This window comes from Lithobates pipiens, unplaced genomic scaffold (assembly GCF_037356315.1).
Source record: "Lithobates pipiens isolate NorthernLeopardFrog02 unplaced genomic scaffold, aLitPip1_a1.2 Scaffold_10, whole genome shotgun sequence".
In the NCBI taxonomy this organism is placed as follows: domain Eukaryota; kingdom Metazoa; phylum Chordata; class Amphibia; order Anura; family Ranidae; genus Lithobates; species Lithobates pipiens.
The window spans coordinates 60458195-60483174 of NW_027507686.1; the positions used below are offsets into that span (position 1 = coordinate 60458195).

Below are 24980 nucleotides of genomic sequence, written 5' to 3' on the forward strand. Positions count from 1 at the left end.
CATTACATCAGGTTCCCCAGCCAGCGGAGTCCCCCTATACATCAGGTGCCCCCAGCCAGCGGAGTCCCCCTATACATCAGTTGTCCCAAGCCAGCGGAGTCCCCCTATACACCAGTTGTCCCGAACCAGCGGAGTCCCCCTATACAACAGTTGTCCAGAGCCAGCGGAGTCCCCCTATACACCAGTTGTCCCGAGCCAGCGGAGTCCCCCTATACATCAGTTGTCCCGAGCCGGCGGAGTCCCCCTATACATCAGTTGTCCCAAGCCAGCGGAGTACCCCTATACATTAGGTGTCCCCAGTCAGCGGAGTCCCCCTATACATCAGTTGTCCCCAGCCAGCGGAGTGCCCCTATACATCAGTTGTCCCCAGCCAGCGGAGTGCCCCTTTGCATCAGGTGTCCCCAGCCAGCGGAGTGTCCCTATACATCAGTTGTCCCCAGCCAGCGGAGTGCCCCTTTGCATCAGGTGTCCCCAGCCAGCGGAGTGTCCCTATACATCAGTTGTCCCCAGCCAGCGGAGTGCCCCTATACATCAGGTGTCCCCAGCCAGTGGAGTCCCTCCTTACATTAAGTGTCCCCTCAGGTGTGGGCCGCAGGTGATTTGGTCTCCGCCCAATTACAGCTGACCAGCTGAAGGGAAGAACCAAAAGGCAGAGCCTGGGTTCCGCCTCTTCTTTCTTCCTCACGATAGCTGGTCTTCAGTAAAATGGCAGCCGGCAGAGACATTTTATTAGTGCCGGTGTTCTGTCCAAAAATGTCCACCTATGGAACAGTGTCCGCTGTGTACTGCGCAGGCGCAGCGCTTGCACAGTATGGAGCACAAGGAGATTCGGAAAATTTCCAAGGATGAACGGCTCCTGCGCCATGAGTCCAGGTGTGATCCCCACCATCTAAGTGGACATAGGGCTGCACATAGTTAGAGGGACCCTTGCGGGCTTGTGTCGCTCGCCACGCTTCGGGCACGGCCTCGCTTTGCTCGGCTCTTTTTTATTCTAACTATGTCCACTTGGATGGTGGGGCTAGAACCTGGACTCACGACGCAGGCGCCGTTCATCTTCGGATCTTTTCAGAATCTGCTTGTCATGTGTACTGCGAATGCGGACACTATCTGACAGGACACCGCCGCAGCCTCTAGTGGGAAAAAAGATTTAGACCGGGACATTTCCCAGGAAACTGTAAGACCGGGACAAAGGTCTAAATCCTGAGAATTTCCCAGGACAGTTGGCGAGTATGCTCTTCTGGCTTGTAGCATGGATGGGACATTTGGCTGAGACTTTCTCTCTCTCTCTCTCAATTTCCAGGGTTTCGAAGCCAACAACTCCAGGGCAGGAAGTGCATACATAATATATTACACATGCATAAAGAGAGCATTCCCTAAGACAAAAGTTCAATAGGACTTTAATGGTACCACACCAAGAAAAAATCTCCAAGTAAAAAACAACTTTTATTGTCTATGTTCAGTAAAAACATCCTAAATAAGGCACCAAGTTAAACACATAATACAAAACTGTACACTTTAAATCAAGGTGAGGACAATTATACAACATGTTATATAAATGCCGTCATACATTTTTAAAGATTCCACTCATAGCGTCTTGAATATGTTCTCGACACGTTTCGCAGGGCAGAGTCTGTTTCTTCAGGAAGACAAACTGATGAAGTAGAACTGTCTAAAGACATAAAATATGGACATTAACTTCTTGCAAAACAATTATGAAGGAAGTATACAGTGCATGTATAAATACAAAATAATATGATTGTCACAGTGGTAACAAAAATGTGAAGGACGACCTGCTGTATAAGGACTGCAAGATGCTGATATAAATATCTAATGCTCAACAAACACTCCTATAGAGTTTGTATGGCATTAGTGTGGGCGTCAGACCGGCATCAATGAGCTTTAGTCTGGGCATTAGACAGGCATTTTACAAGCATTAATGAGGAGTTAAAAATGCTCCCCAAACACCCTATGGGCAGTTTTGAAGCATTTGATGAACGTTAAAACTGCTCCACAAATGCCTATTCCATTACAGTAAATGAACAAATCTTAATGCCCTGCAACCGCCTACCAGAGCATTTACCATAGACTTGAATGGGGGGCGTTGAAAAGGCTTCAAACACCTCCTGACTCGACATGAGGCTTCAATTTTGAAGCAACAGGATGCTAACGCTTAGTGTGAACAGCACTATATATCTATTGTATCTTGTGCATAGGCATTTGGGGGGCTTTTTAAAACGCCTCTCAAACACCTGCTCTTAATGCCAGTGTGAACTCAGCCTAAGGCAAATTCAGGTAAGTACACAGCTTAAAAAAAAAGAAAACATATATGGGCTGGCCCAAGACATTGTGCTGCCTGGGTCCAGGAATGAAATGCTGCCCAGCCCACCTACCCCCCCCCCCAAAAAAAAAATCACACCCACCAAAAGCCCCCACAACCATTATTTTATATCATGGCAATGAAAATTAAAATGTAATTTATCAGGAAGTAAGATTTACATGCAACAGTGGTGGGGGAGTTCAATCAAATGCAATGGTGGTTGGGGGGTTTAGACACAGGCAGGGGAGGCGGGGGGGTTTAGGCACAGGCAGGGGCAGCGGGGGGGGGTTTAGACACAGGCAGGGGAGGCGGGGGGGTTTAGGCACAGGCAGGGGCAGCGGGGGGGGGGGGTTTAGGCACAGGCAGGGGCAGCGGGGGGGGGTTTAGACACAGGCAGGGGCAGCGGGGGGGGGTTTAGACACAGGCGGGGTGGCGGGGGGTTTAGACACAGGCAGGGGTGTTTAGACACAGGTAGGGGGGAGGTTAGACACAGGCAGGGGTGGCGGGGGGTTTAGACACAGGCAGGGGGGAGGTTAGACACAGGCAGGTGTGGGGGGGGGGGGTGGTTTAGACACAGGCAAGGGTGGCAGAGGGGATAGACACAGGCAGGGGTGGCAGAGGGGATAGACACAGGCAGAGGTGGCAGAGGGGATAGACACAGGCAGAGGTGGCAGAGGGGATAGACACAGGCAGAGGTGGCAGAGGGGATAGACACAGGCAGAGGTGGCAGAGGGGTTAAGACACAGGCAGGGGTGGCAGAGGGGTTAAAACACAGGCAGGGGTGGCAGAGGGGTTAAGACACAGGCAGGGGTGGCAGAGGGGTTAAGACACAGGCAGGGGTGGCAGAGGGGTTATACACAGGCAGGGGTGGCAGAGGGTAAGAATCAGGCAAGCACCCTGACTGCCATTTGGTATCAGGATGAAATCAGAAATCATTATCAGACCCTACGCTGGTGCAGTGGGTTCTGGGTTCCTCCTGGTGTATGACAATGCCCGGCCTCATGTGACAAGAGTATGCAGCCAGTTCCTGGAGGATGAAGGCATTGATACCATTGAATGGCCCCCACAATCGCCTGACCTAAATCCAATAGAACACCTCTGGGACATTATGTTTCGATCCATCCAACACCGCCAGGTTGCACCTCAGTCTGTTCAGGAGCTCAGTGATGCCCTGCTCCAGATCTGGGAGGAAATACCCCAGGACACCCCAAGACACCATCTGTCGTCTCATTAGGAGCATCCCCAATGTTATCAGGCATGCATACAAGCATGTGGGGGCCATACAAAGCAATGTAAGGGGTGTGATGGGAGATCAATTCACTTTGGTGAGATTTCCTGTTGCCTCTCCCAGACAAAATATGAAGGGAACATTTTCTTAGTAGCAAACTTTTAGAAAAAATACCAGATATGGGTTAAGTACCCATTCACATCGTTGTCACTTGTCATACGAATTTGACAGATCCAAAATCGCATGACAAGTCGCACCTTGTTGACAATGGAACTGATCAAATGGGTGCGTCTTCGACTTTGAGGTGCCTCGCCGATTTGAAATAGAAGTTCCTGCACTATTTTTTGCGATTTCAGTTTTGCACTTGAAGTTGTGATGACCTGCAGCTTTGAAATCTATTTCAAAGTTGGATTCGGTGTGTGAACGGGGGCTTAACCCTTTCCTACTCCATAAAAAATAAATAAAAAAAACGACCTTTTACTTTTGCAAACACTATGGGTCGATTTACTAAAGGTAAATAGTCTGATCACTGTGTCACTCCTTAGCTTATAGAATGTGGTGAAGCTCTGTTGACCTCCATAATCCAATCATGTGAAAGTATAAATACTGATTTTTCGATCTTCTTTGCACAGATTTTCACCACATTCACTAAGCTAAGGACAATTTCCCCTGTAAAGTCACACACAGTAAACTCAATTTCTGGGGATGTTTTGTACTCGAATGGTGTACTGAACTCCTCCAACATTCCATCCTGCAGGGGAAGCGGCCTGACTGGCAATTTTAGGGGAAAAAAGAGAGAAGACAGGCGCTAATCACTAGAAAGGGTTTCGGCGCTGATTGTGTGTTGAATCGCGGGAGCCACCACTAAAGGCACAATTGCCGCTAGAAATGGCACACTCAGTATACCTGTGTGCCGTTGTCTACAGTGCGTGCGCCGTAGACAGCGTGACTGTCTTTTCCACACGGTTTAGGAGATATTTCTTGCACCTACAGGTAAGCCTTAATCTAGGCTTATCTGTAGGTAAAAGTGGTTTGTAAGGGTTTACAACCACTTTCCACCAAATCCCGTACCTGTACATCATTTGGCTTCAAGTGGTTATATTGGGGTGATATGCAGCTGCAGACATCACCCCGGTACCGTTTTTTAGAGCCAACCGTCCCTTCCTTGTAATAACAACCGATGCGGCTAAGCAGCAGAGAGAACGTTCCCCCCTCCCCCGCCTTCCGCAGCTCGTCCGTCCCACCAGGAGGCCCAAGCGACCAGCCGCCACGTCTGCCGGCAACCCGGACAAAGCTGGAATCGTCTTTGATCTGGTCTCGTATCTAGTAACCTGGAAGTGATGGCATGACATTACTTCCACTTTACTGGAGTCTTAACCACTTGCCGACTGACTCACGCACATATATGTCGGAAAAGTGGTTCGTTACCGCAAAATCCCGTACCCGTACGTCGGCTCCTTTAAGAGGCCGCATGCTGCACCACTGGGGACCCGATGCACGTGGCCGGTGGGCACAATCGCTGCCACCCACGCACGATCACAGGCACGAGTGCCAGAACAAGGATTTGTGTGTGTAAACACACAAATCCCCATTTTGTCAGAAGAGAGACAGATCGTCTGTTCCTACTAAGGCGGAACATCCATATGTCTCCTCCTCTAGTAATTCCCATCCCCCATACAGTTAGAAACCCACACAAAGAACACAGTAATCAGTGTTTTTTTATAACATTGATCGCTGTATAAATGCCAATGGTCCCATAAATGTGTCAAAAGTGTCCAATCTGCCCACCGCAATGTCGCAGTCCCATAAAAAATAAAAATAAATAAAAATCGCAGAGCACAGCTAATACTAATAAAAATAAAACATAAAAATAATACAAGCATTTAAAACCACTGTTGTTGACATTTGGAATGCTTTTAAGTGCAAAGGAGGACCCCAGATCCCCCCATAATAATACCTGACACATGCCTATTGGTGTCATAAAGGATGTTTACATTCATTGTGACGGCAACATAAGTGATTTAAAAAAATAATTTAATTAAAGCGACGGTGTCAAAATAAAATAGTATAAATAATTAGAAAAAAAAAGCGTACGTTGGTCCTGAACACACACAAAACAATCATCCCACACGTGGGGAATCGCTGCGAACGTCAGATCATGGGCAGGAATTCTAGCACTAGACCTCCTCTGTACATCTAAAGTGGTAACCTGTAAAGGCTTTTAAAGCATTGCCTATGAATAGTAAAATTTATGTTGTTTGTCGCCGTTGTGCAGGCGTGTGCAATTTTAAAACGTGACATGTTTGGTATCTATCCAATCAGCGTGACATCATCTTTTATATTTAAAAAAAAATTGGGTTATGTATTGTGTTTTTTCACAATAAAATGTAAAAAGGTGTAGTCTCTAACCCCCCCCCCCCCCCCCCCCAAAAAAAAGCTGCGTTTGAAAAAACGCTGCACAAAAACCATGTGACATAAACAATGGCAAAACCCACCAACCTCACTGTGCAGAGACGGACCCCTCAGAGTCCCACTCTCCTCTATGGGGAGATTGGATGAAAACGGACCACCTCTCCGCCAGATGGATGGTGGTGCTGGATTTGGTGGACAGGATCAGATTGGATATCGGAGGATGTCAGCAGACGTGTGTCCACTAACATCCACCATTCCATAGAGGTGAATGGATGGTCTGATCAGATCCACCTGAATAACGGACAGGCCGACCTGATCGCACAGCCTGTGTGAAAGGGGGCTTAAAGTCACAACAATATCCTCCTTATTCAACAAATTGAATCCATACATATCCCCCATTTAATCACTTCAGTCCCGGAAGGATTTACCCCCTTAATGACCAGCCCACTTTTTGCGATACGGCACTGCGTTATTTTAACTAACAATTGTGCGGTTGTGCGACATTGTACCTAAACAAAATGTATGCCCCTTTTTTCCCCCACACATAGAGCTTTCTTTTGGTGGTATTTGATCACCTCTGCGGTTTTTATTTTTTTCTCTAGAAACAAAAAAAGACCAACAATTTTGAAAAAAAAAAAAAAAATTTAAATAAAATATTTTTTACTTTCTGCTATAAACATATCTAATCAAAAAAACAACATTCATCAATTTAGGCCAATATGTATCCTGTTACATATTTTTGGTAAAACAATCCCAATTAGTATATATTGATGGTTTGCGCAAAAGTTATCACGTCTACAAACTAGGGGATAGATTTAGGGACTTTTTTCTTTTTTACTAGTAATGGCGGCGATCAGCGATTTTTAGCAGGATTACGACATTGCGCTGGACAAATCTGACACTAAGGCTGCTTTCACACTGGGGCGGTATTCAGTGCTAAAAATAGCGCCTGTGTAACGCCTGAAAAAAACCGGCCCCTTTAACTCCAGTGTGAAAGCCGGAGGGCTTTCACACTGGAGCGATGCGCTGGCAGGACGGTGAAAAAAGTCCTGCTAGCCGCATCTTTGCAGCGGTGAAGGAGCGGTGTATTCACCGCTCCTACCCATTGAAATCAATGGGACACCGCGGCAATACCGCCGGCAAAGCGCCGGCAAAGCGCCGCTGTAGCGGCGCTTTGCGGGCGGGTTTAACCCATTTTCGGCCGCTAGCGGGGGGTTAAAACCACCCCGCTAGCGCCCGCACACCGCCGCTAAAGCGCCGCTAAAAATAGCGGCACTTTACCGCCGACGCCGCTCCCGCTGCACTGTGAAAGCAGCCTAAGTGACACTTTTTGGGAACCAGCGACACCAATACAGTGATCAGTGCTAAAAAAATGCATTGTCACTGTATAAATGACACTGGCAGGGAAGGGGTTAACATAAGGGGCAATCAAAGGGTTAAATGTGTTCCCTAGTTGTGCTTTCTTACTGTGTGGGCTGACACTAGATATAGAGAGAGATCGGTGTTCCTGATTAGTAGGAATCACACATCTCTCTCTTCTTCTGTGACAAAACGACGGACTGCCTGGTTTACAAACCACCGTTCTGTTGTTCCTCTGAACGATCGCGGACCCGCTGATTAGGTCCTGCTGTGTCCAATCACAGTGGGAGCGGGTTGCATGCACATGCCCCAGACCAGGAAGTGCAAACAAAGTACAGGTATGTTGTTTTTGTGCAGCCGGGCCGCCCTGCGGCAGTAAATGTGTGGTGGGCCATTAAGTAGTTAATGGTCCTGGGAAATTTTTCATGAAATTATTTCTCATTGTGTGTTTCTCTGCCTCCTTACCATCGTCATCCTCCTTGAGCTCCTCAACCTCTCCTTTCCCCCTCACACCCATTTCTTTTAAACAAGCAGTGCATATTATATTAGTTGCAATCATGTGTGAGCAAAAAATAAAAGAAAAGAATTTGGAGGGGGCTGAGAGCCACAGAGGATATTTTTTGAGTTAAGAATACATATTTGAAAAGATGGTTTTAAAATCAGAGTTTAGTGTCACTTCTAAGTAGGACTGGGGAAAAAATCTATTTAAATCTTGAATCGAGTTGAGAGGTCAAATCGATTCAAAATTTAAAACAAATTGATTGTTTTCGATTTTTTTTTCACCAACCCGCCGGTCCTGAGGTGCTCCGGACAGGAGTTTTTAGGCGAGGCCATGGCTTCGGCCTAGTCCACAAGGAAGAAGAAGAAGAAGCCAAGGACTAGGCCGGAGCCTCGGCCTCGCCTAAAAACTCCTGCCCGGAGCACCTCAGGACCGGCGGGTTGGTGAAAAAAAAATCTAAAACAATCAATTTGTTTTAAATTTTGAATCGATTTGACCTCTCAACTCGATTCAAGATTTAAATAGATTTTTTCCCCAGTCCTACTTAGAAGTGACACTAAACTCTGATTTTAAAATCAGCTCCTCAGGACTGTCCATCAAAAAAAACCAAAAAAAACAAACTTGATTTGAATCGTGAATCGAGTTTTTTTTTTGAAAATCGCCCAGCTCTACTTCTAAGCCTCGTACACAATAATCGTTTTTTTTGTTCTACGCGGCGGGCTAAACAAAGAAAAAAAGAAAACTGACAATTCAGGGGGAGCCGCTGTACTATCAATGCAATGTTAGTACGGCGATCTCTCCTGCTGTGTGATTCTGTTGTGCCAGGGGAACAGCCCACCCACCAGAACACTCCGGTCAGCACTGAATGGGAGTCGCTCAGCAGACCTCTTTCAGTCATAACCCTTCCAGAGAAGCTGGCTAAAAGAACGGCTTGTCGGATTGGCTGCAGTACACACGGGCCGAACGAGCCCGACATTCACCCGTGTGTACGAGGCCTAAGAGTCCCCTTCCCATCCAAGTATGAAATCATTTGGCTACAACACAAGCAGTAATACAATCATTGCATTTTTTTATTCAAAATTATTATTAATATTAAACATTTGAGAGTCTATTGTTATTCTCTCTATCGTTAATAAGAGAATCCATTTATAGTAGAATAAAATCCACCAGAAAAACTGAATCTGAGCTTTTATACAATCGACCCGTGATAATGCGATTCTATTACCCTACTGTGCAAATGAAGACAATTAGAGAGAATAGAGCATTGTGCAGCACATGTCAGAAGAAACATGCAATAATAATTCTGCCCATACGGCTTCAGTTCACAGATAGGACAATTAGGGCCGTTCACACCACAAAAACACATTCCAGATCTGTTCCGGATGTGTTTCTGCATGTGTGTCTTTAGTGCATTTTTGGATACATTCCAGATGCTTTTTTTTTCTTTTTTTCAGTGTAATGGGATCCGGTGCGTTTTTGATGCACTACAGTGCATTTTTCATGCATTTTACCGCGTTCCAGTACAGGAAAAATGCAATACTTACATTTTTTTTACTGGAACTGGAGAGCCCCGGAACTGACCGCACTGGTGTGAAATATGCCATAGAAAACCATATAAACTACTTTCCATGCGTTTTTGATGCAGAAAAAAATGCACTGGACTGCATGTGGTGTGAACAACCAGCTATGAGTGACTCCTGTATTGTACAGCCGCTCAGTACCTGGGAAGGGAGACAAGCACTATTGCCCGTTGTCAGCTGACATGGCAGAGCAGCTATAGGATCTGGAAGGATCCCGACCATATTGTTGGGATCCACCCAGCTGCCTGAATCTCAATCCACGAGTAAGGCCTGGTTCACACTTGTGCATTTTTTTAGTGCGTTTTTAGTTTTGCAGAAACACACTACAGTATGGCTATAGTTCACATCCGTGCGTTTTATGTTACATTTCCTTATTTAGGGCCACATGCAGTCCAGTGCATTTTTTTTCTGGAATCAAAAACGCATGTAAAGTAGGTTATATAGTTTTTAACCCTTTCATGACTAAGTCTATTTTTGGCATCTTGTGTTTACAAGTTAAAATCCATACTTTTTGTTAGAAAATAACTTGGAACCCCCAAACATTATATATATTTTTTTTAGCAGAGACTCTAGAGAATAAAACGGCGATTGTTGCAATATTTTATGTCACACGGTATTTGCGCAGCAGTGTTTTAAACGCAACTTTTTGGCAAAAGGGACACTTTCATGAATTAAAAAAAAAAAACGAAACAGTAAAATTAGCCCAGTTTTTTGCACAATGTGAAAGATAATGTTACGCCGAGTAAATAGACACCAAACATGTCACACTTTATAATCGCACGCACTCGTGGAATGACGACAAACTACGGTACCTAAAAAATCTCAATAGGCGACAATTTAAACATTTTTTTACGGTTACCAGGTTAGACTTACAGAGGAGATCTAGTGCTAGAATTATTGCTCTCGCTCTGACGATCGCGGCGATACCTCACATGTGTGATTTGAACACCGTTTACATATGTGGGCACGACTTACGTATGCGTATCGCGGGGACGGAGGGCGCTTTAAAAAATGTTTATTTTTTTATTTATTTTAAAATTAATAAATTGTTTTTTTTTTAAAATAAAAATTTTGATCACTTTTATTGCTGTCACAAGGAATGTAAACATCCCTTGTGACAGTAATAGGTGGTGACAGGTACTCTTTATGGAGGGATGGAGGGTCTAAAAGACCCCCCACCCCTCCTTTACACGTCAATGTATTCAGATCGCCGAAAACGAAGATTCTGAATACTGTATATTTTTTTTTTAAAACCGGCGCCATTGGCAGCCGAGTAAACGGGAAGTGACGTCATGATGTCGCTTCCGTGTTTACAATTAGGAGACTGGAATGAAGCCTCTTACTGCTTCATTCCAGTCCCTACCCAGCTGCTGGAAGCGGCGGATGTGAGATCGGTGCTCCTGATTGAACGGGAGCACCGGTAAGAGCGGCGGGAGGGGGGGGGGACGTCCCAATCCTCCGGCATAACAGCCGAGCGGCTTTTAGCCGCATCGTTTGTTATGGTTGGATAGCCGATCGCCCGCTCTGCAAAACGGTACCGGAATGATGCCTGCAGGTGCGGGCATCATCCCGGTATAACCCCCGGAAGCCGAGTACGCACATCTGTGTACGCTCGGCGGGAAGGGGTTAAGAAGAACACGCTGCATTTTTCCTGCACTGGAACACTGTAAAAAGAAACAAAAAAACACTGGAATGCACCTAAATGCACTAAAACACACATATCCGTATTTAGGGCCAGTTCATATCATAGAAACGCAGTCCGGATGCGTTCCAGATCCTTTTCGGCATGCGTGTTTTTGATGCAATCCAGGTCATTTTTTCTACCTCTTTTTTCTTAACCTTAAATGTGTGTTTCAGTGCGTTTTTGGTGCATTTAGTTGCATTCCAGTGCGTTTTTGGCATGTTTTACAGTGTTCCAATATAGTCAAGTGCAGGAAAAGTTTTTTCTGGAACTGGAACACTGTAAAATGCACCAAAAACGCACTGAAACACATATGTTCTTATTTAGGGCCAGTTCACATCACATGCAGTCCTGTGCGATTTTTCCTACATCAAAAACGCATGGAAAGTCGGTTATATGGTTTCCTATGGCATAGTTCACACCAGTGCGGTCAGTTTCAGGGCTTTCCAGTTCCAGAAAAAAAAAAGTAGAACACGCTGCATTTTTCCTGCACTGATCTGTATTGGAATGCTGTAAAAAGCATCAAAAACGCACTGGAACACACATGTCCTTATTTAGGGTTAAGAAAAAATGGGAGGGAAATGCACTGGACTGCATTAAAAATGCACCAAAAACGTGCATGCAGAAAAGCATCTGGAACGCATCCGGACTGCGTTTCTATGGTGTGAACTGGCCGTAAGGACCTGTGTGTTCCAGTGCATTTTTGATGCGTTTTACAGCATTGCAGCACAGTCCAATGAAGGAAAAATGCAGCATGTTCTATTTTTTTTCTGGAACGCACTGGAAATGCAAGCACTGGTGTGAACGATGTCATTGAAAAGCATATAACCTACTATCCATGCGTTTTTTAGGCAGAAAAAAATGCACCGGACTGCATGTGGTGTGAACTGGCCCTTTACCATTGGTCATTGGATCCGACTACAACTGAGAGCAGTGAAGAATTGGGGTGAAGGGTGCGATGCCCCCGAGCATCCATTGGGTGAGGAGGGGGCATCCAGGGACAGAACAGACACAGACTGCCGAAGCAGCTCCGTCTGTCTGGAAACTCCCCAGGGGGTGGTAGGTCTGCCCGCAGCTCCCCGGGCACCTCGGGCACACACTACTTGTTTGGTATATTGCACTCCGCTTCTCTGCTAAGGCAGGAATACAGAGGGGGGCGGTAATATCACTCCGCCTGACACTGCCGCACTATAGAAGCCGCATCGGCTGATGCGCCGGCTGTTCTCTGTGCGGCCGGCGTTTCCGCTGCCAATAAACAGTCCCACATCTGATAGTCGGCTCGGCAAGCCGAGGTGTCGATCAACCAGTCACTGTGTGGCGATCGACGGGTTGCCAACCCCAGCTATAGAGGGATATGCATTCTTCATATTTCATGTCTGAGGTTTACAAACACTTTTACCCCCCCCCCCCCATCATTAGTGGTCATGGAAGTGTCATGTGACCATCCCTGTATTAGGGGTCTGGGGCAGTGAATGTCCCCTCCCCCTCCTATTTCTAGTCATAGCAGCCCCCTCTATGTATATGGGATGGAGGACAGGAAGTGTTACTGAATGATCACCATGGTGACCAGGAAATATAATGCAGATCTGAGGGCTGCTACTCTGCAATATATTACATTTGTTTTATATCATCAGAGGGGGGAGGGGGGTCAGCTTACACATTATAGGGGCCTCAAGTCCGCCTTGAGGGGTGATGGGGGGCTCCAGCTATGTCTGCCCCCCCTCCCCCGGATATTATCACCTCTACAGCCGGCTATATACTCCCCATTACACCTCAGAGCTCACCTCACACCACAGAGCACACAGTACATTCTGTCAGACCTACCCCCCACCTACTTACCTCCCCCCCACCGCCTTCTCCTACCTACCCCCGGCTCTCCTCCCCTCTGTACTCCTCACCTGTAAAGCTCTGCTCTCCTCACTCACCAAAATTCCCGGATTGGGTGATTTCTTCAGCTTTCCCAGCAAATATAAACTCATATCAATTTCTCATACACAACCATTAGCCAAGATGGCGCCCAACTCCCACTCTCCTCACTGCACAGCCTTCAGCTGATTGGACAGGGACATAGTGGTATGCAAATTAGCTATGGGAAAACGGAGACTGCCACCTAGTGACAATTTTAAAGAATTAAACCCTTAAAAAACCCATTAGAATGTAATGAAATGTGAAATGAATGTAATGATATAAGATGTAGATGTGTACAGTGTTGTATGATGACATATGGGCAACAAATACGATGCTGTGAGGTCACCATAAGATGAATGACAGGCGCTTACTAGAGGGGGATGAGGCTGAGCCTGTCTCAGGTCACTTCTCATTACGAGTTGCTGAGTGCGGTTGCTCTGAGCTGTTGCTCTGCGATCTCACAGCGTTTTACTGCTTTTCCTTGTGACTGACTGCGATTTTATCGATTTTAATTGATAGTTATCGCTATTTCTACCATCTTATTGCTAATTATAATATTATTATTAATATTATAATTTTTTTGCCTTTTTCAGGTATAAAAGGCACCCTATACCATCGGGATGCGTCGTCCTTCTCGTCCCGGATCCCGGCAGAGGTGTTCTCGTCAGGACGGCGGAGAGTCACCCATCGCCCATCGGACGAGGTCTAGAGCCTGTCGGAGGAGACAGGAGGACCATAGGAGCCGTTCTCCTAGAGACCGCGGCAGAGCTCCTCAACAACCCCCATCACCACCGCCACCCATCCAGCCGGGTGGTGAGGACCAGCTGACATGTTCCATTTGTTTAATAGATTTTCAAAATGGAGAAGACATTACGACTCTGCCCTGCAGTCACCAATTCCACCTGGAATGCATCCAGCGATGGGCGCAGCAGAGCAGGACCTGTCCTCTGTGCCGGGCTGCTGTTCCCCGACTGCCCCGCAGACTGCCCGCTGATGCCCCAATCACCTTGGAAGAAATGCTCAACTACTGGTTTGACATTCGTGTTGATCCCAATGGTGCTCCATATCTGTTTCTAATCCCCATTGTGTGACAGATTTTCTTTTTATATACATTACATGAAGTGGTGTAGTACTAGTTCAGGGGTCTCCAAACCTTCTAAGGAAAGGACCAGTTTACTGCGGGAGGAATAGTGCCCCATTATTGGAGTCAGTGGGAGGAATAGTGCCCCATTATTGGAGTCTGTGGGAGGAATAGTGCCTAATTATTGGAGTCAGTGGGAGGAATAGTGCCCCATTATTGGAGTCTGTGGGAGGAATAGTGCCCCATTATTGGAGTCAGTGGGGGGAATAGTGCCCCATTATTGGAGTCAGTGGGGAAATAGTGTCCAATTATTGGAGTCAGTGGGGAGGAATAGTGCCCCATCATTGGAGTCAGTGGGGGAAATACTGCCCCATTATTGGAGTCAGTGGGAGGAATAGTGCCCCATTATTGGAGTCAGTGGGGGGAGTGGTACCCCATTATTGGAGGCAGTGGCAGGAATAGTGCCCCATCATTGGAGTCAGTGGGGGAAATAGTGCCCAATTATTGGAGTCAGGAGGGGAATAGTGCCCCATTATTGGAGTCAGTGGGAGGAATAGTGCCCCATTATTGGATTCAGTGGGGGAAATAATGTCCAATTATTGGAGTCAGTGGGGGAATAGGGCCCCGTCATTGGAGTCAGTGGGGGGAATAGTGCCCCATTATTTGAGTCAGTGGGGGGAATAGTGCCCCATTATTGGAGTCAGTGGGGGGAATAGGGCCCCATTATTGGAGCCAGTGGGAGGAATAGTGCCCTGTCATTGGAGTCAGTGGGAGAATACTGCCCCGTCATTGGAGTCAGTGGGGGAATAGTGCCCTATCATTGGAGTCAGTGGGGGAATAGTGCCCCATTATTGGAGTCAGTGGGGGGAATAGTGCCCCATTATTGGAGTCAGTGGGAGGAATAGTGCCCCATTATTGGAGTCAGTGGGGGGAATAGTGCCCCATCATTGGAGTCAGTGGGGGAATAGTGCTCCATTATTGGAGTCAGTGGGGGGAATAGTGCCCCATCATTGGAGTCAGTGGGGGGAATAGTGCCCCATTATTGGAGTCAGTGGCAGGAATAGTGCCCCATCATTGGAGTCAGTGGGGGAAATAGTGCCCAATTATTGGAGTCAGTGGGGGAATAGTGCCCCATTATTGGAGTCAGTGGGAGTAATAGTGCCCCATTATTGGAGTCAGTGGGGGAAATAGTGCCCCATTATTGGAGTCAGTGAGGGGAATAGTGCCCCATTATTGGAGTCAGTGGGGGGAGTGGTACCCCATTATTGGAGGCAGTGGCAGGAATAGTGCCCCATCATTGGAGTCAGTGGGGGAAATAGTGCCCAATTATTGGAGTCAGGAGGGGAATAGTGCCCCATTATTGGAGTCAGTGGGAGGAATAGTGCCCCATTATTGGATTCAGTGGGGGAAATAATGTCCAATTATTGGAGTCAGTGGGGGAATAGGGCCCAATTATTTGAGTCAGTGGGGGGAATAGTGCCCCATTATTGGAGTCAGTGGGGGGAATAGGGCCCCATTATTGGAGTCAGTGAGAGGAATAGTGCCCTGTCATTGGAGTCAGTGGGAGAATACTGCCCCGTCATTGGAGTCAGTGGGGGAATAGTGCCCTTTCACTGGAGTCAGTGGGGGAATAGTGCCCCATTATTGGAGTCAATGGGGGGAATAGTGCCCCATTATTGGAGTCAGTGGGAGGAATAGTGCCCCATTATTGGAGTCAGTGGGGGGAATAGTGCCCCATCATTGGAGTCAGTGGGGGGAATAGTGCCCCATTATTGGAGTCAGTGGCAGGAATAGTGCCCCATCATTGGAGTCAGTGGGGGAAATAGTGCCCAATTATTGGAGTCAGTGGGGAAATAGTGCCCCATTATTGGAGTCAGTGGGAGTAATAGTGCCCCATTATTGGAGTCAGTGGGGGAAATAGTGCCCCATTATTGGAGTCAGTGAGGGGAATAGTGCCCCATTATTGGAGTCAGTGGGGAATAGTGCCCCATCATTGGAGTCAGTGGGGGAATAGTGCCCCATCATTGGAGTCAGTGGGAGGAATAGTGTCCCATCATTGGTGTCAGTGGGAGGAATAGTGCCCCATGATTGGAGTCAGTGGGTGGAATAGTGCCCCATCACTGGAGTCAGTGGGAGGAATAGTGCCCCATCACTGGAGTCAGTGGGAGGAATAGTGCCCAATCATTGGAGTCAGTGGGAGGAAGTGATCCATCATTGGAGTCAGTGGGGAATAGTGCCCCATCATTGGTGTCAGTGGGGGGGAATAGTGGCCCATTATTGGAGTCAGTGGTGGGAATATTGCCCCATCATTGGTGTCAGTGGGAGGAATAATGCTTCAAGGGCAGGATAAAAGCAAGCAAAGGGCCACATCTGGCCCCAGGGCTGCAGTTTGGTGACAACTGTAAGGCCCCTTTTACACGACTGACCCGCTTGGATCCATTTTCAGTCAGATCTGAGCCGGCCACTCATTGACTCATATGGGCAGGCGGATGTCAGTGAAGATGTGTCCGCTGACACCCGCCTGCCATCCGATCCGACAAGATCTGCTCAAAACAGACAGATGGCGATCAGATGGGATCGGATGAGAACGGTCACGCAGTCCATTTTCATCCGATCTGCCCATAGAGAACAGCGGGGCTCTGATAGGTCCATCCCTGCACAGGGAGCGGAGACAGACCTGTCATCTGCTGGCTCAGCGAGGATCAACGGAGCGATCCCCCACTGAGCTAGCGGAGCCCATCCATCCGATTCGTCCCGTGTGAAGGGGGCCTAATAGTTAAGGGTTTGAAAAAAATGTATAGAAAATGTATACATGTAAATGTATAAATATTTAACATCTTTCCTCTATACAGCATACTTCTAGCAGTTTTATAGTAATTGATGTTTTGAGAAAAAAAACAAAAAAAACAAAAAAAAAATTGTATGAATGTATAAGTATAGTAATAACAGATATTTTCTTTTTAGACTGGGTATTTAAAAAAAAAAAAAAATACTAAACATGCCTATACTTACCTGCTCTATGCAATGGTACCCCCACTGGCACTCCAGGACCCTCCTCTTCATCAGGTGCCCCCACGGAAAGCCGCTTTCCCTGGGGGCACCTGTGCGTGCTCACTCCCGAGACTCGCTGCTGCATCTATTGACACAGAAAGCGGGACTCTGGCCACCGCGCACCCCATGATTGACAGCAGCTGTAGCCAATCGCTCCCACTGCTATCAGTCTGTCCAATGAGGAGAGAGACAGCGGTGGAAGCTGGATCGGATGGGCTCAGGTAAGGAAAAGGGGGGTTGGGTGGGCGGCTTCAGCAGAGAAGGTCCTTCTCCTTAGTACATAGAGTGCATTAAGGTGATAAAACTTAGGGCTTTAGAAGCACATTTAGATAGCCATACACTGTAAGATTTGGAGAGGTTGAAGGAAAGAAAACGACTGATTAGGAGAGAGCAGATCGCACACACAGATTATAGGACGAGGCCTACTACAAACATACATCCAACATTAGAAAATCGATGACTAGCATCCAGTAGGGTAGCTTAGTGTAGTTTAGTGTAGGTCCTGCCCTAGAAGAGTCTACCTTGTCGTGGTGGGCAGGCTTGGAATCTATTGGTCAAAAGTATGTTAGCGAATGGGAGAGAGGATCACTAGATCGTCACTTCTGACCAATCGATTTCACCAAAGGACTCTTGGTTTAATCAGAACACATGAAAAAAGTTCATGAATCCGGTTTACATCCACTTTACGATGAAAGGAGGCTCCAGGCCTCAAGACAACCTTGTCCATACAAGTTTTATACAAGACAATATTGCTAGCACTCACCTCGCAGACATGATGGCAATAAGGAAGGCCACCTTGTGAAAGTTGGCTGGGGATACACTTTAAAGTGGAGCCTACAATCCTAAAATGACCCACTCTACATGCACTCACAGCCCCCACCCCCCTCTGTATAGTAAAATGCTATTCTTCAGTTAACTTTTTTCATACCACTCTCCTGGGATACCACATCATGTATCCTAGGAGGCTACAGGAGAAGGGATCCGCAGCATCTGATAGGCAGACGTGGCGTGCATCATCTGGAGGGGTGGGGGCGGGGCTTGTGCCTGAACCCAGAAGAGGCAGCCAACTCTCAATGACCAGGATGGCAGCATGGGACCCAGGATGTGACAACTGAGTAGCGGATCGCAGCAAGACAACACTGGATTGTCTGGGCAGAGACAACCCAGCATAAAAGGGACTTAAAACAATGTTATATATATATAACCATATTATCTATAGCAGCTTTTATCAGCCAGGATGTCCAGGCACCCTGGGGCACCATGAGGTTTCTTCAGAGGTGCCTTGGCAAAATGCCTGAAAATTGCCCCAAAATTGCATACAAGCCAGCATGTGGATAAAGCTGCCTTTTAGCCACAGGTTTCCATTGTGCACCATTACAACCTTCTTGAGGGCACTTTAGCTGAGTGATGGAGAAAATTTGAGGGAAAAGAGAAACCTTGGAATCCTAGTCAATACCAGTTTATAAAAGATGATTTGCTTTGGAAGAATAAATCCCCCCTAATGTTGGGGGTCCTACATGTGTGGATGCTGCTGTGTTATGCAAAACTATTAGAATAGTTTTTACCTTTTGAAATGGGGAGCCCCCAGACTGTCCATATTTTTTAAAGGGTGCCTTGACTGATAAAAGTTTGAAAAATAATGATCTATACAATTAAAAGACTGAAAAGATTGTTCAATGTGCCATATATTTAATTGCCATTAACAATCAGGCCGCCTTCACACCTGGCCGACACATTGTTTTGTTTTGGTGCATTTGTTGTGTGACAGCATAGGGCAGCCAGCGCCAAAGTAGCTCCTGTACTTTTTTTTCAGCGGAGAGCCAAGCATATTTTGTCACAAGACTGCTACCCGGGTTTGGGGTGACATTGAGGGTCTGTTCACACAGGAAAGGGGTGTTCTGTGCACATTTCCTGCATGGGAGGGGAACACGTTTCACCTGCGGTCTCTTTTTATTTGTTTGATTTTTAGTTGATGATATTGATTAGGAGGTGATCATGGATTTTGTAAAGGGTGCTGCCTTTCAAGACGAATACGAATTGTATAGATTGATGTGTCATTATAAAACTTGACCACTAGATGGAGATGGATTATCCACTCTGAATTAAAGTGATAGTAAAGTCTTTTATGACATTTTTACCTATAGGTAAGTTTATAATAAAGCTTACATGTAAGTAATAGGAATATATAATAAATGTGCACTGTTTAGGAGATATTCCAGTGAGCAGCAGCCAGTGATGTCACCAGCGCATGTACTTTGAAGAAACTGAACATTGGTGCCATTCCTTCAGAGCTCTGTGCTGAGGCTCCCGCACGAATGCGCTGGACTGACATTTTTGCAGCTACCGCATCCAAATTGCAATAGTGTGAACCCAGCCGTAGCCTCCCTGGCAGTATGATAATGTCAGATCTTTGCGTCTCAAAGCAGTACAATTATTTTGCATAGAAATTTGGCGATTTGTGTTAGGAATAACACACTTAAATCTGTCCAAACAAGAGTCTAGTAGACATCCCAGGTATGATGAAGTTTGAAACACAAACTTATAATATAATAAATATAAATAATTCTAAAAAATAATAATATGATAGTAATAAAATTAATTTCCACATAATTAACTATCACTCAATTTTGCAAGTGTTCTAATTTACTATTGCCGTTTTCTAGCTGGTCTAAAACCACTTTTGACATAAAGGCACACTTTTTGGTTGCTATGGACAATTTCCAGTTTCCAGGCAGTATTTATAATACAAAAAGAATCACTAAAAAAGAGTGTATATCCTCTGATGGGAAATTAAATAGGGTTACTGGCAATAGGTAATAGTACAAGAGTAGAAGAGATTAGAGTCTTTCTACTATTACCTATTGCCAGTAAACTATTTAAAATCCCATCAGAGGATATACACTCTTTTTCAGGGATTCTTTTTCTATTGTACTAGAGATGTGGGTTCACTGACAATCAAGTCTCATACAGGGGCGACACCACTCCTCTGTAGTGATGGCCAAACGGTTCGCCCGGAGGTTGTTTCGTGGCGAATTTCGGCTGTTCGTGGTCCGCCCGATCGCCGGACTATTGCCGCCGTTCGCCGGGCGGGCTTCCGTGTTTACTGTGTAAAAGAACTTTGACCTATGATGACACATCCATCATGGGGTACAGGCAGGCATGTACTGGCCATCGGGACTACCGGGAGTTTCCCTGTGGGCCGATGGCTCAGTGGGCCACTCTGATGTAAGGGGGCTGGTGATGGGACACTCTGATGTAAGGGGGTGCTGATGGGACACTCTGATGTAAGGGGGTGCTGATGGGACACTCTGATGTAAGGGGGTGCTGATGGTACACTCTGATGTAAGGGGGCTGGTGATGGGACACTCTGATGTAAGGGGACTGGTGATGGGACACTCTAATGTAAGGGGACTGGTGATGGGACACTCTGATGTAAGGGGACTGGTGATGGGACACTCTGATGTAAGGGGGCTAATGATGGGACACTCTGATGTAAGGGGGCTAATGATGGGACACTCTGATGTAAGGGGGCTAATGATGGGACACTCTGATGTAAGGAGGTGCTGATGGGACACTGATGTAAGGGGACTTGTGATTGGACACTCTGATGTAAGGGGGCTGGTTATGGGACACTCTGATGTAAGGAGGTGCTGATGGGACACTCTGATGTAAGGAGGTGGTGATGGGACACTCTGATGTAAGGGGGTGCTGATGGGACACGCTGATGTAAGGGGGCTGGTGATGGGACACTCTGATGTAAGGAGGTGCTGATGGGACACTCTGATGTAAGGGGGCTGGTGATGGGACACTCTGATGTAAGGGGGCTGGTGATGGGACACTCTGATGTAAGGGAGTGCTGATGGGACACTCAAACTGTAAGTGGGCCGGTCTGGATGAAGTCCAGGGCCACATTTCTGTCCCAGTCCAGCCCTGGGTACAGGACAGCCAATTAAGACATTACAGCACATGGACACTTGGACATTCCCCCTAACTTATAAATAGACCTGATCCGGCGGCCATTTTACGTTCTTTCTTCTGTCACTATAGGGAGAGGTTGCTGTGTGGAGCAGGGAGAGATTGCAGTGACCCAAATCGCTAGCTATTTGGTACACAAAAGTTCTTTTCAGGACTGGTATAGGTGTTAGGTGTAGTTCAGGATATAGGTTTGAGGCACTGCCGTGCTACTGATTGTTGCAGCAGCCTGAGTGTCTTTTGTCAGTTTAGAGAAAGGGACAGGACGGTGTGTGCTGCAGGGACAGTCAGTTTAATCATTAGCTGTTACTATCAGGTCCACAAAAGTACTATTCAAGTTATTGTTCCAGCAGCCTCTGTTTTGTCAGTTTATATAGGGACAGGCAGGAAGCTGTGTGTGAGGCAGTGAGGGTCAGTTTAATCAGTAGCTGTTACTATATTAGGTCCACAAAGGTTCTTTTCAGGACTGGTATGGTAATAGGCTTGTACACGTATAATATTCTTTCCTCCAAATATAGAAAGAATATTATACTTGACTGCTGCCCTTCTGCTGCAGTCTGCTAATCAGTCACAACCTACTTGTTCCACAAAGGTCCTTATAAGGACTGGTAACTTGGTCTAGGGTGCTAGAGTACATAGGGTTGAGTGAGGTACAGTCTGCTATTCTATAAGGACTGGTATAGGTCCACAATACATAGGGTTGAGGTGCACTACTGCTGACCGCTGCCCTATACTGCAGCAGTCCTTCATCAGTATAGGGACTGACGTACAGCCTGCTAATCAGTCACACACAACCTACTTGTTCCACAAAGGTCCTTATAAGGACTGGTAACTTGGTCTAGGGTGCTACAGTACATAGAGTTGAGTGAGGTACAGTCTGCTATTCCGTAAGGACTGGTATAGGTCCACAATACATAGGGTTGAGGTGCACTACTGCTGACCGCTGCCCTATACTGCAGCAGTCCTTCATCAGTATAGGGACTGAGAGTTTTGTCACAGGGTCATTTAAAAAATGACAGGCAGAGGAAGAGGCAGGCCCTTCCGCAGGGGTAGGGCAGGAGCAACAGGCTTGATCCAAAGTGGGAAGTTGCAGAAGGTGCGTTCAATTCCTTTAAAGGACGCACCAGACTTGGTTGAGTGGCTCACTCAGCCTTACTCTTCTGCACCCTCCTCATCCTCTCGATCTGCACCCTCTTATTCACTCTCTGCTATGTGCACCCCCAAAGACACTACCACCAACAACACCACCACCTCCACATACCTTCCGCTTGAGTCACAGGAATTATTTTCCGATCCATATCAAGACATTTCTGATGCGCAGCCACTCTTGGTATTGGATCAGGAAGAGGAAGTAGCAACAACTGCTACTCAGCAGTCTGACGCCAGTACCCAGATCAGCCCAAGGAGGAGGTTGGTCCCCGGTGTTGCTGCCTACTTCGAGATCTCTACTTATAGCGGTGGGGAAGGTGACGTCGATGATGACATGTCTAGTGATGTCACGTGGGTGCTCACAAGAGAGGAAGAGGTGGGGAGTTCGGAGGGAGATATGGACCAGCAGATAGGGAGGAGAAGCAGGAATAACTTACATTGCGCAGGAGGGACAAAGCAGACTGCAAATGTATCAGGAGCGAGTCATCGACCATGTACGGTCACATCTGGCGCTCCCAGGACACCGGCACATGGCTCCGCAGTGTGGGCTTTTTTTAACGTGTCCGCTGCTGACAATAGCGTTGCCATCTGCAATCTTTGCAGTCAACGCATTAGTCACGGTATGCCCAACACTCACCTAGGGACGACCGCCTTAAGAAGGCACATGAGCAGCCATCACCGAGCCCAGTGGGAGCAACGGAACACACAAAGCCACACTCCAGGCTCTCACCGTCCAGCCTCGTCTTCTACTTCTCCTTCTCCTCTCTCCTCACAATTGTCCTCCACTCCACCTTCCATCACGCCAAGCTCACGTTTTTCTGCAAAAAGGCAGGCTTCCGTGGGCCTAACGTTCAAGCGTAAAAAAATGATGACGCCCAATGGTTGACGGCTGGCTTGTCAGAACTTATAGCTCGCCAACTACTGCCATATAAACTGGTGGACTCGGAGGCCTTTCGCAAATTTGTGGCCATTGGAACACCACAATGGAAGGTCCCAGGAAGGAAGTATTTCTCACAGAAGGGCATCCCAGAGCTATATGGCCATGTTCAGCGGCAAGTGAATGTATCTCTGGCACACAGTGTCGGTGCCAAGATACATCTGACCACAGACACGTGGTCTAGCAAACACGGGCAGGGAAGGTATATCACTTTTACTGCCCACTGGGTGATCCTTCTGACGGCCGTCAAGTATGTAACCCGTGGCACCTGTGTAGATTTGGTTTTACCACCACGGATTGCATGCAGGCCTGGCTCTTCTTCTCCTCCTCCTCCTACTCCATCCTCCTCCCTCTCCTCCTCGGCTGACTCCTCCTTTTCTGCTGCTAGCGTCTCTTCCGCTGCGCCGCCCAAGCTCCCCAGAACCTATTCGACATGCCAGGTGAGACGTTGCCATGCCGTGCTGCGTCTGTTGTGCCTGGAAGCCAAGAGCCACATCAGGCCCGGCACTCCTTTCAGCTTTGCGTTCACAGGCAGATCAGTGGCTAACACGGCTCAATTTGACAGTTGGTAAAGTGGTGTGTGACAACGGTGCCAATCTGCTTAGCGCATTGAAACAGGGCAAAATCTTAAACTTGGTCGTGCAGCGACTCATTGTCAAATACCCTGGGGTCCAGGACATCTTGCGGCAGGCAAGGAAAATCTCGGCCCATTTCAGAAGATCTTACACGGCCATGGCTCGCCTTGCTGACATTGCTGCCAATGAAATGCTGTGGCATGATTAGACACGCCAAGGATTTACACACACTGGAATTGTTTTGAATACAGGATTGGGCCATATTAAGATTATTTCCAGTAATGTAGATCCACTATGTATTAAATACATGGGTTCACAGTCTTTGCATCAATAACCTTTGATGTTTACACCATGTTTTCAATAAAGATTGTAATATGTGTATTTGTGAAATATGATTTTTATTATTAAGACTAGATGGCTCATAATGTATTAATACAGAAAAAGGGTTCACAATTATATGCTAATTAACCCACAGGATATTACTACAAACTTACAACATTTTCTCATCCTTCATGATTAAATATGCTTTAATCTTTTTTTTAATAAACATTTTTCTAAGATAATTTAAATGTAGGTAACAAAAGGCAAATGTAAAATACACAAGAAGAGCCAGGTTCAGGTAGAATTACAAGACAAAATATATATCATTAAATTAAATATTAGTTCATAATCAATGTATTTTCTTGATTAACCAACCAGCTATCGTTCTTGGCTGCAGGTGTATTTATGAAGGTCAAATAGGAAATTAAAATATTAGCTCCGCTCTCTTTTCATCTCTGGGTATGATATTAACCTCTATGTACTGTATATAGAAAAGACTTACAAAATCCCTATAGCATCCCTAATCCCTACAGTTCTGAACCTCTTTAGCTGGGCCTCACCAATGAAACACTTACCACGCTCCAGCATATAAGGTGGTTGGTTTCGGGATCTTCTACAAGTGTCCACAGCTTGGTGAGGAAGGCTGGCACGTTGCTGCAGTACCCGTCCATCGCCAGGGAATTAGCAGATTCCTGCATGGTGACCGATGTGTGCTACTCAAACTCCATGCCTATGAGATGGTACAGTGATAGGGACAGCTGAGAAGAACCCATGGGCTGAGGTCACAGTGTCACAATGAGAGTGGTTGCAGCTGATTCACACCACCAGGTCACACTGTGAACCACTCAGCACTATTTTGCTGGCACCGACCCCCTCTCCCCAGCACAGAACAATGCTCAGTGATGCAGTA

At 46.7% G+C, this 24980-nt stretch overlaps 1 long non-coding RNA gene across 1 annotated transcript; it reads right to left on the bottom strand.

Annotated features, from left to right (window-relative positions):
* Positions 1-1424: 1424 nt before the first annotated feature.
* LOC143941764 (uncharacterized) lies at positions 1425-24980 on the bottom strand. Its single transcript, XR_013264413.1, has 2 exons — positions 24646-24980; positions 1425-1669 (listed from the first exon to the last, which is right to left on the bottom strand). It is a non-coding gene; the product is annotated as an uncharacterized LOC143941764 (long non-coding RNA).